The sequence below is a fragment of the Aquila chrysaetos genome, chromosome 21 (genome assembly GCF_900496995.4).
Source record: "Aquila chrysaetos chrysaetos chromosome 21, bAquChr1.4, whole genome shotgun sequence".
Lineage (NCBI taxonomy): Eukaryota > Metazoa > Chordata > Aves > Accipitriformes > Accipitridae > Aquila > Aquila chrysaetos.
Genome location: NC_044024.1, coordinates 1,962,333 through 1,973,861, shown reverse-complemented (window position 1 = coordinate 1,973,861; position 11,529 = coordinate 1,962,333). Strand labels below are relative to the sequence as shown.

General features: G+C 44.3%; 1 long non-coding RNA gene across 1 annotated transcript; it reads right to left on the bottom strand.

Annotated features, from left to right (window-relative positions):
• Positions 1 to 218: 218 nt before the first annotated feature.
• LOC115333835 lies at positions 219 to 10,537 on the bottom strand. Its single transcript, XR_003920928.2, has 3 exons — positions 10,342 to 10,537; positions 3,439 to 3,502; positions 219 to 3,098 (listed from the first exon to the last, which is right to left on the bottom strand). It is a non-coding gene; the product is annotated as an uncharacterized LOC115333835 (long non-coding RNA).
• Positions 10,538 to 11,529: the final 992 nt, after the last annotated feature.

Sequence of the window (11,529 nt, the reverse complement as noted above, 5' to 3'; positions counted from 1 at the left end):
AAAATTCATGAGCCAAGTGGTGAATTTGAAGATTAAAACTCCTGTATGCCTTGTGTACCAAACACGGCTCCAGTCCGCTGGTCAACACTCAGCCATCTGCATGGGCTTCTGTAGGAGGGGGCAAAAGTGCAGCAGAACCTCAGAAAAAATATACATTTGTAATAAATAATGCACATGCTTTAACAAAACAAAGTTTTATTAATTACAGCACTTCAAGTAGCAGTTTGTCTCTCCTGAAAGTGGCACTTCAGGCTTCCAGAATAAGAACAGTGTATCACAGTACATCAAAGTACTAAGACGTCCTTCCTGGAGAAGGAATTGGCTTTGTTAGGCAACATGCATCCGAGTTTTTTTAAGTGACTTGATTAAATTTCTGTTCTGCTTTTACTGGATACCCAGCCCTTACCAGTGTTTCCTTTCAGTCTTCTGAGAAACAATGATGTCAAGCACTCTTCCCTGGCTTCTGGCCCACCAGTGTCCACAGCATCTCTGACGCTGCCAATATTCATTGTAAATAACTGCACTCTAGGCAGATAACTTCTGTGAATTCTGATAATAACACTATTCATAATTTTTTGAAGTGTATTAGTGCAGCCAAAGGGATTAGAATATTTTTAAAGATTTTAGCAGTTGTAAGTAAGAGCTCAATATTTTAATCTCATAGAACCAGCCAAGTACATCTGCATTATTATTGCTTGATTATTGATGTAGAAGCAAAATTCAGCCTTTTCTCAGAGAGTGTCATGAAGGAACACAAAGAGAAGGTGGAAAGGAAGCAGGGAGGGTCTCTGAAATGACTCTGGAGATGCTAGGCAGGGTATAGCCACGTAAAAAAGGTTTTCATTTAGTGTCCTTGTCAGAAAAAATGCACTTGAGTAATCTCAAAGATCCCAATGTAAGATGGATGCTCCTTGGGCCAGGATATTTGCCTTTCATTAAAACTGAGCTGACTTTATCTGACATGCAAAAAACCCTATTTTGTTTCATTTAGTCTGGCTGTGAAGGAGACAGTCCTGCTGCCAGCCGCCTCCTGCCCCAGCAGCAAGACGGGCGCACCTGGTTTCACTGCCCCTTTTCTGGGTGTTGCCTTTCGGTCAAGTTTATCTCCCTGAAGGAGGAAAAAATCACTTCTGACACCAACTAGAAAAGGCGTGATTGCGAAATTTAGAAACTGGCTGGTAAGCATAGCAAAGAGCAGGAAACTCCTCCGCACTTGCTGTTTGTCTTGGGTTTGTGAAGTCTGACCTTCAGTTGACAGCTCTTGTGCCTCTGGTCACCTTGGACTACAGGCCACTCGGGAAAGTGCTCACAGCTCCAATTTTCAGCTCTAACAGTCTAAGTGCCAAGTAACTGCTACCAGCAGGGCACATCAGGCATTCACTGGTGCCAGTTTGAGTGTGAGGACCTACTGCAACCTGAAGGAGGGAAGGTTAGAGCTGAAATTCATCACGCTTGGGTTTTGTGCCCCACATCCTTCTTCTTCTCAGGCGGGCAGAGGCTTATTGCTGTGTTTGGGCTGGCAAGGTGTATTGAAGGTCTGGAAGCATGATGGAGGGAGGCTGTATGTAGCATTTTGGCTATTAATACTTGGGGTTTGGCTTATTTCATTTTTCTTTCCACCTTTTTACGATCTGTGGATTGCAGAACATATCACAGAAGTTCAGTTTCTCAAAACCACAGTCTTTAATTGAAGCTGGAGGCCATCTCCCATGCAAAGTGCAAAAGTAATCGGAAGTGCCTACATCCACTTGTGTGTTGGGGAGTGTCTGAGGTATCTAGAGTACTTTATGTTTTGCTGATAACCATCCAGTGCTTTCAGGAGACCCTGGGAATCACCAGCTGGGTAATAGCTCTGTTATACATCCACCCGAGCCCCAGTGCGGTCAGAGGAACATCCATGGCCCTGGTACCCATGGAACCACTGCCAAGGGAGCCGGAGCAGCACTGCTAACCCCAGCGCATCCCTCCCTGCCTCTGAAACCATGGCCACCAAAATCGCTGGTGATCCCTCTGGGTACAGCACATGGAGCCTTCAACACAGGGGTTTTCTGAAACTCTCTCCCCGCCCTTGTAGGGCTGCAGCAAACAACTGCATTCTGGCTTTCCACCTCCTGTTTATTTCTGAAGGAGGATGTGAGAAGCTATTTACTACTTTACTGTAGCAACCTCCCAAGAATAGCTCCAGGCGTGTACCGAGATGTGGCAGCTCAGCCCCGCTCTGTCCTGGGGACTCTCGTGGTGGGGCTGATGCCACCTGTGGGACAAGCCCAGCTAGGCTAGGTCAGCTTGGCGCTCACCTTGTTTCTCGATCCTACCTGCTGATTCTGATGGGTCACCTGCGTTAGAGATATTTTAGGACATAGATCATGTCTTTAGTGTACAACTGTACAGCTCTTGGCTCAGCGGATCCCTGAGTAAGCCTCTAAGCACCCTTTTTATATAAAAAATATTTGGGTTGCTTTTGTTTTTACAACCGTTCATGAAATGTCATTTGTTTCACCTGTACAGTGAATAAACTGTAGATTGCAAACAATCAAAGCAAGCCCGCAGTGCTCTAAGGCTGTCAGCACGAGCACCCACAGCCCAGCTTCGTTGTGTTTCAGTGCCAAGGGGCTCCTCAGCCCCAAGCTCCTCATAATAACCAAGGCTAAACAGCATTAGAAAACAGGAAGGTTTAAACTCAATGGTGTGCCAAAACATGAGCCTTGGTCCTGGTTATTGAACAATTTTCAAACCAATAGTTTGAAACTGTGTTGAAGTGTCTTCTGTTTGGTGTCACAGTGCAGCTTCCCCTGGGAATACGCGCTACTTCGTTTTTAGCGTAGATCTGTTAGACATGCTAAAAAATATTTTGTAGTAGATGTATACATTGGCAATCCTTAAAAGAATTCCCAGGAAGTAACTGAGGGACCTGAGAAGGGCTGCAGCCGTGCTGGAGAAATGAAACAACAAAACACAAGGGCTGCGGGTGGGAGCAGAAGTGCTGCTGGCCTTCAGGAGGACATCTGTCTGGAACAGGGCGCACTCTGCAGTCACCAGGATCCAGATGATCCTGGATGTCAGTCTGGCATTTTTCACCGTCCGTAAATGGCGAGAGTCTGTGGGGAAGAAGGTTATCAAGTAAGCCTCGACGGCAACGCAGCTCAACAGCAAGCAGCTGACGTGTGCGTTTGCAGTAAGGAGGTTCTGCAGCAGAGCTGATGTGAACGCTGTAGATGAGATACTAACTTCAAAGGTCCAAACAACCATCTCAGAAACAATGCTAACAGAAACCAGGATGTCTGCCTTTGCTAAGCTCGAAATGAGAACCACAGTGGACTTGGATGAAACCTTTGCAGACTGCAGGATGATTATCGTGTACAAACTGCCCAGCAAGCCCAGAAAAGTGCTGATGGCATTTGAAGAAGACAGGACAAGGTATTGGATATACTTAAGTACCAGGTATCTTCTAAGATCTTTCATATGGTCTCTCTCCATAGAAATGCCAGTTAGGGAAGCATACCTAGAATACATATAAAAAAGGGTGATTAAATGTACAATTAGTGGGATAGATTCCAGACAAATTATTATGTACCTGCATTTGTACTGACACATGCTGCTATCCTGCACACTCCAGCATTAATATGGCATTGGTTGGTTATCCAGCTTCAGAAGCGCTCAGTATGTGAAATCCTCAGGCTGCATCAATTATTGAATAAATTGCATGTAAACCCAGGCGATAGCATTTTATTATAGTTAACACAGGAGTCATTGCAGGGTACTGGAATGACTCTCGACTAATACTGGAAAAACTGAGGTCAGAATAGGGCTACTTTCATTATGCAAGTTTTTGTCTGTTTGCCTTTGTGGGTCAATTCAAGAATGAAGAATCCATTCTCTAGTGTTGCAGCAAGAAAAGGATTTCCAGTTGTACTGTGTAGAGGAGTAAATGAGATATTTATTACTCATTCTGGGAAACAAAGTAATAAACTAAAGTGAATGCTATCCAAGAAATGTCCCAGTTGAATCAATAGTTGAGAATTACCATACAAATACCCGTTTTATTTCCTTTTCCTATCATTAGTGCAATTCTTCTTACACATTCGTATGCCGTCTCTAGATTCTAAATAAAATTGAATGCCCGGGCACAGTGTGGGAAATGGCAATAAATTACAGATGCTGGGCTACCAGGGAAAAGGTGGGCTCAGCAGTCCCCACTGCTACAGCTTCACAAGCACACAGCTGCTGGCTGCAGAAGCCCATTGGGTTTTTTAAGTTTTGCTGAGAAGGGATGTGGTCTCTGGTTCGATGTGCGGTTGGTGATAGCATCCCCGTGTGCTCTGGAGCTCCCCGTGCCTGTGAGATTTCAGCTCTGAGCTTCCCAGGGCCATGCCAGCTGCCGCATGGCTGAAAGCTGGTCCAGCTGGTGCCCAGCCCCAGCTATGGCACCATTTAAAATGTTTCATAATGTTCTGATTTTATATCTACATTTCTTTGGGAGTAAACTAAAAACCAAGAGCCATTTCAAGCATTATTGCTAAAACGTATTGTTCAAGTTTCTTTTTCTTAAGTACCGTTAACAAAGCCTAAAACCAACTTGCTGCCCCACCAGTGGTATGTCTCTTGGCAACCACTAGCATTTTACTCCTTGGGCTTAACAAAGCTATAATTAGATACAACTCTAATTTTCCCCTGAGAGAGCTATACTGTTATGTTTCCAGTTTGTTTATTAGTTGAATCTCCTAATGCATCCAGTTGGATGTTTATGAACCGATTGTGAGATCTGACCTGGAATTTGAGGGAAAGTTTATAGACCTGTGGGAAGTTACACAAACGAGCCTTGGGATGAAGGCATTTGGAGGAGGACCACATCCATTGCTCCTGGTGCTTCTGGGTGCCTGGAGTCCTTTCGTACTCTACCCACCACTGGTTGCCTGCAATCTTCTGCAGCAATGGTGTGCTTTGGGGTTGAGTTTCTCTCGACAGGCCTGATACAAGCCTCAGTTCACTAAGGTGTGCGAGCAAGAGGGAAAACTGCATCCTCTGACTGTTGGGTAACGTTGCTCAACAGAATCAGCCATCAAGAATGGCACACTGCTGCATTTAGGCAACATTTGAAACAATTAAATTTATTAAAACAGCCAGTTCCCATAGGCTGCCAGAGGGAGTCCTTCTTTATCTGACCATTATCTCCTATAAAAGGTTGCGAACAGTTCCTTTGCCTTAAATTCAGCAGAAAGAGGTACTTGGATGATCCACTTCTGCCTGGGGGTCCTTCACATCTCAGTGGGCAGCTTCCAGTGGAGCATTTTGCATCGGTGAGATTAAATTGGCTTTGTAACTCTTCATGGTTGTTTTGTATCAACATGCTGAAGTAATCTAATCAGTCAGGGCTGCACCCCAAGGCTCTACTCATTTCCTATACATGCAAAGTACCCATCAACTTCAACTACAGCTTTGCGTGACATAAAGAATTGGTTGAAGATGACTAACAGCTCAGGATCTGACCTCGTATTTACACACTCATATCTTAAGCAGGAATGAAGTTTGTAAAGTGCCCAGATATTTTTAGGTCTTAGCGTAATTTGTGTAATATTGCTTCAAAAGGGCATAAGTACGAATTATCCTTGTGGGGGATAATGTTACAAAGAGTAAAAGGCTAATTTGGTTAAACCACTAGTTTCCTATGATCTCAAAAGCAAGAAAGAAGTTTACAAAAAATTGAGTGAGGATTATATGATGAAGATTAGTATAAAAGAATAGCATAAATGTATAAGAATTATATTGGAAAGATCAAGACACAAGATGAAGTGCAGTGAAGAAGTGATGTACGGTTAAGGAGGAAACACTCCATGAATCCATTTTCAGACAAAAGAAGACTGGGGAATGAATCTGCTCCCTGCAAAGTTTGCACTACCAACCAACTGTTGGTGCCAAAATCAGAATACAGCAATTGTTTTTCTCTGAAAGGCACGCTTATGGCTGGATATGTGCCACAGCAAGAGCTAGAACAGAAGACCTCCAGTAAGGTTCCTGACTAAACTAAAGGAAGAACAAGATGGGTGTTGCTTAGATAAAGTCTGTGGTTTCAAATTTCTGAGCTTCAAGTAATTTATCCAAGCACACTTAGAAACTGGCTGAAGCAATTGCAGAGATATTCATGGTTATCACTGAGAAGTTTTACAAGACAAATGGTAGAAGTTCCAGAAAACTTAAAATAGTAACGATGTGCCCTGTCCTTAAAAGGGAGGAGTAGGGCAAGAGGAGCCAGAAAATTGTAAGCTTCAGATCCCAGAAAACTACTAAAATCAGCGAGCAAATTGTTATCTAAACGGTATAGAATGTAAGGAAGAACAATGTGGATTTCTCACAGATATAGCAAATTTATTGAGCCCAGCTTCCTTCTGTAGCAGGATAATAGATCTCACAGGTGAGGAGAGAACCAGCAAGTGTCATATATCTTGAATTTGACTAAGACTTTCAATGTTGTTTCATGAGACATTCTTACAGAGGAGCAAGCCAAGGAAATGTGGACTAGACGAAACTATGATTAAGTCATGCATAGCTGGGTGGGAAACTAAGAAAAGGCTAGTTATCAGAAATTAGAGGAATGATGTATCTATCAGATGGGGTTCTGCAGAGATCTGACATTTTGTGCATTTTCATTAACTACGATAAGGAATAGAGTGCATGCTTATTAAATTTGCTTATTAAGTCAGCTATCACAAATCTACAAGTACAATTTCAGACCCATTCAAGAGCCGGTCCCTGCATAGCAGTGAGCGGGAGGAAGAACGAATGTGTGGGCAGGAGGAAGGAGCAAGCCAGGGGAGGAGGATGGCTGCGGTAGGCAGCAATGTTGGCACAAGTATCTGTGCAACCTGCGGATGGCAACACCCACAGCTGGAGTCAGCGACAGCTGTGTCGGGAAAGGCAGATGCCATCTTGCGATGCATAAGCAGGAGAAATGTCTGTAACCACACGGGAAGAGTCTTTGGTTTCGCTCAGCAGAAGTTAGGTCTTGACTAAAGTATGCGGCCAGTTTTGAGGCCAACGGTTCAAGAAAAGTATCAGTTGCTGAAGATATTTCAAGGAGACTGAGGGGATCAGAGATTTAGCTAAATGTAACAATGACATTTCTTTCATATTTCAGCACTTATCTCCTTATGTAAATTCTCAGTATTTCTAATGTGATACCTTGGAGCATGTACTACAGAGCTTTACCAGTACAGCTACCGAACAGGTCTGGGTGGTTGCTTTAGTCCTTGCCTGTTTTTTCTTTTGATGAGATGATTGGAAGATTATAATTCTGAGTGATTCCTATGAAAGGTACCGAGCCAACTTTTTTAAGAGTGGGATTCCCATTACTTGTTGAGACTCGATTTGTACGAGCTTGACTCATCCAAGACTCGCATGCACCTTTTCTCTTTTTTTTTTTTTTTTTATATCTGAGCCAACTTGTTAATGGAATCCTTTAGGGAAGAGGTAGGAAAAATTTATTCCTGTACTTCAGCTGAACAGAGGTACAGTTCATCTTGTCCTGGTTTGCCACAACGATTAGCTAGAAAAATGATTCTGCATTTTCTGGCAAAAGCAAAATCTTTCTGAAATCAATGGTCTGTGCTCTTTCCATTAAGTCAAGGGGCTTTGCCACTAGTCCTGGTGCAGCCCCTTTAGTGTATGCTAACTTGCCAAGAAGTGGCTTTGCTTCACTGCTGAGGGTGCGGTAGGGGGTGAAGAGGAGGGTTAATCTCTGAGCATTGATGTCTGAGAGTTGGTTTGACCACTTGTTTTGATACAAAGCACCAATGAAATGAAGATCTATTGGAACAAAACTATCTGAATCCACAATGTGAAAGCTCATACAACTCACTAGCTAGAAGTGGAGGAGAACCAAGCTGTGCTATATACAGCTGAATACTGATTTATCTTGTTACTCAAGCAAGCTACTCCTTCTTTGGAAAGGTATGGTAAGAATATTCTATCATTTTTTTTTATTGCAACCTATTTCTGTTTATATTTTCATTAAGTATATCTCTGAGGAGACAAATTATATGCCTTGATAAAGATCTTTGCTCATTTTATGACAACTGATTACTGTTGTGAATTGTTGTGTGCTGGAAAGTGCATGTAACCTGGCCCAGGCTGCTGTGCGCTGAAGACCAACATGCATGGCCACAGGACTTCAGCTAAATTCAAGGCTGTGATCCCCAGATGAGGGGTAGTAAACAAATCTAAGCTGGTTTGAGTGGCTGAATGAGTGAGCAAAATGTGCAGTTCATTAACTTTGGGATTTTACATCTCTGGAGAATGTCAAAATTTCATTGGAAAACAAACTGAATCAAACAGAAGTTTGCCGTGTGGATAAAACCATGTTTCTCCAGTGAGCCGGGCTCATTCGTATATTTCCTCCATCCTTTTTTTTCACTGAAGAAGTTTGAAAGGAAGAAGACACCAATAGCTGCATTTACAGCAGAGCTTTATCTTGTCCATGTGGAGCATTTTAACTCTGAGCTGCTGGGCACTGGGTCCTATCCTACACCCCAGGACCAGGTGATGAGCCCATAGGCTCTTCTAATGAGGAGTGGTAGAAAAGGAAGCTGAGCAGCCGGTACAGCCGGAGGAGATGCCCAGAAGCAGCCAGTCCAGACGCTAATGAGCTCAGCGTGTTTTTCATGTCTTCCCTTATTGAAAACTTCGGCATTTTACATAATGCTGCCAGCTTTTACATTACATGGCAATGTACTGTGGAAAGGAACTGGATAGAAGACGCCTTCCCACTTCTTGTTAGAGATGTGTCAGAGGTGTCCTTCCTTTCAAGCTGTGGCTGCCCCAGGAGATGGGATCATTGCCGTGGCTCCCTCCTGCCTCCCTCCCCCCCTTTCACACTATGATTTAGTGGTTAAAACTGTCATCCAGAATGTAGCAGAACGAGGTTTGATTTCCTCCTTCGCCACAGGGGATTTAGGTGTTTATCTTTCATGGGTATCCCAACCAGCAGGCTACAGGTTGTCCGGAGGCGGGGACACCTTTCGTACCACCTAAGGAATCTGGTCACAGTGTAGGAAAACAGCTGACACTCTGGGCCAAGGGGCAGGGATCAGGAAAAGGCTCATGGATCACAACACAGGCAGTTGTGGATGTTTGCTAGGGAAAAGGGCATCCTGGTTTCCCATACTTGCTCCAAATGTTGTACAGATACATCTGCTCTAGTAAATTAAGCAGAGCTGGGAGATGTTCCTGGGTGCTGGAGCTCAGTTCTTCATAGTCTTGAGAGAACTCCGATGGCCCCCAGCAAAGTTTTGGCGTCTGCCGATGCACGCCCTCCAGAACGCTGTACGGGCACGGGCTGGGCTTTAGCAGGAGGCAGGGAGCACAGTCCACAGGCAGCACGGCTGCGCTGCCCATGCAGCAAGGGTGGTTTGAGGGCATGGTCCTTGTTGCTCTAGCAGTGCTTGATGCCAGAGATCAGTCCTGGACACAACACTAGTCAGACATAGCTTTTCCGTATGTAAGAGTAAGGAGTCATTAGATGAAGAACAGATGTATGAAGAGTGCACAAGGCAAGGTCTGAAGGCACAGGCTCCTCCTTTGGAGAAGGTGGCTGCCAGCACGGTTCTCCTGAGCTCCCGCTGCCAACATCCTCCTCCACATCCAACCCAGCAGCTTCACTCTAGCTGGGAAATCTTGCCAGCCTGCGAAGGACCTCGGGGAATGGAGAGTAGGTGCTCTCCCTCAGCAGACCCTTCCCTCTGCCTGGACCGAGGTAGGGATGGATGGGATCATGCCTGGGATGGGGCCAGGTGGGAACAGGAACGGGGGGCTGTTTCCAGAACAGCTGCTCCCATCCTGCCAGAATGGCCAGAATTGGTGTAGAAGGCAACCTGAGCCAATTCATCTTTTTATTTACAGTTTTCAAAGCAGCCTCTTGTGGTATTCGTTACAGGTCATCCGCAGGAGGATTGCTGCACATGGACGGTGACACTTAGACAGTTTTTGTTTAATCCTTATTCAGATGAAACCTCAGTTCAAGCTTATGGGAGGTTTCCTGAACTAGCACTTTGCATTTCCAGCAGTACTGTTTTTTATCTCCACAGAAATTGCTTTCCTGAAACACTTTACATTTGTAAATTCCAGTTAATAATAATTTCTCATTTGTCACTGGTATGCCACTGTAATCTGAGAGGTACACAAAAATATCTCCTATTCTTAAACACATACTTCCTTTCAAAATTCCTCCTGGAATTGTGTCAAAGAATATACAGAAGAGGAGAAAAATTTGAAACCCAGATTACCACTGAACATCCTGACTGTAATGAAGTGATATTAGCTTTTACTTAGTTTAAAAGCAAAAATACTTACATTTGCTGGAAAAAGCAGCCAGGAATAGTTTTCTGCATCACTGTATTCTGTGGATGGTCTGCAGCAGAACTAAAATGTGCCGTTTCCCTTGGATTGCTTCCTGGTTTTTATAGATAGTGTTGCGTATTCGGTACCACGTCAGACCGCGGGGCTATGCTGACAGAATTTGTTTTGCTAGGCAACATCCCCAGAGCTGGTTTCACAAGAATTACGTGCTTGAATCATGGTAGCTATTAACATTCAGCTGTCTGGAAAAATTGATACCCTGTGTGGAAGAGGAGTCCCAGACACTTCCTCAAATATATGCTTTGAGATGGAGCAGATGACAGGGTGTAATCCTCAACTCGTCTGGGTGTCCCATAAACTAACACAGATTATCCATGAGTAAAAAAATCATTCTGAGTGAAGAAAAGATGTCCTCTAGCGTGAAAAGCAACACTATTTCTAGCTGGACTGGGCTATCCTCAATTAGTGTTTGTGTTGGTGTTTCCTGGGATACCCAGGTTTGATGCTGATTACCTTTGCATTAACCCTCCTCTATTGTTCTCCAGGCATGATGGTGGTTAAGCCAAATTCATCCGTGTTCCAGGGCAGGGGTGTCTCTTCACGAGGTCTCAGTGTGGTGGGAGAGCAAAGCAGCATCCCACAGGCACCACGGAGAATAGCAAACCGATATGTTTAGAGCCACATGAACACGTACCACAGCTCCCAACCTTATCGTGGATGATGATCTCATGCCTAGAGTCGATACATGAAAGCAGGGAGGGACATAAATGCGGTGATGCTGCATTGGTTTCTGATCAACAGAGAGGGTTTGCGGCTAGTCCAACACCAGCTCTGCTGGCAGCATGCCGTTCCCCTCACCGCTTCTCTAAATGACGGAAAGCTGTAGAAAGATAAGGCAGCTGAAAATCCAGGTGCTGCAGAGCACTGTCGTTACAGCCGCAACCTGAGGATCACGCAGGGAAGGCAGCCCTGTGCTCTGCTGTCTGCTCAGAGAGCAATGGCCATCCTGGGTTTGCACTGGAGTGCTGGTGAGAGGACATCTGCCAAAGCCAGAGAAAATCCCTGAAAAAAGGGGATTTGACTGGTTGGTAATTAATATAACTTGTGCTTTGATTTATGTGTATTAATATTCATTTTTATATTTGATTTTAATAAGAATGAGTTAGCTTCTGCCAGAGGCTC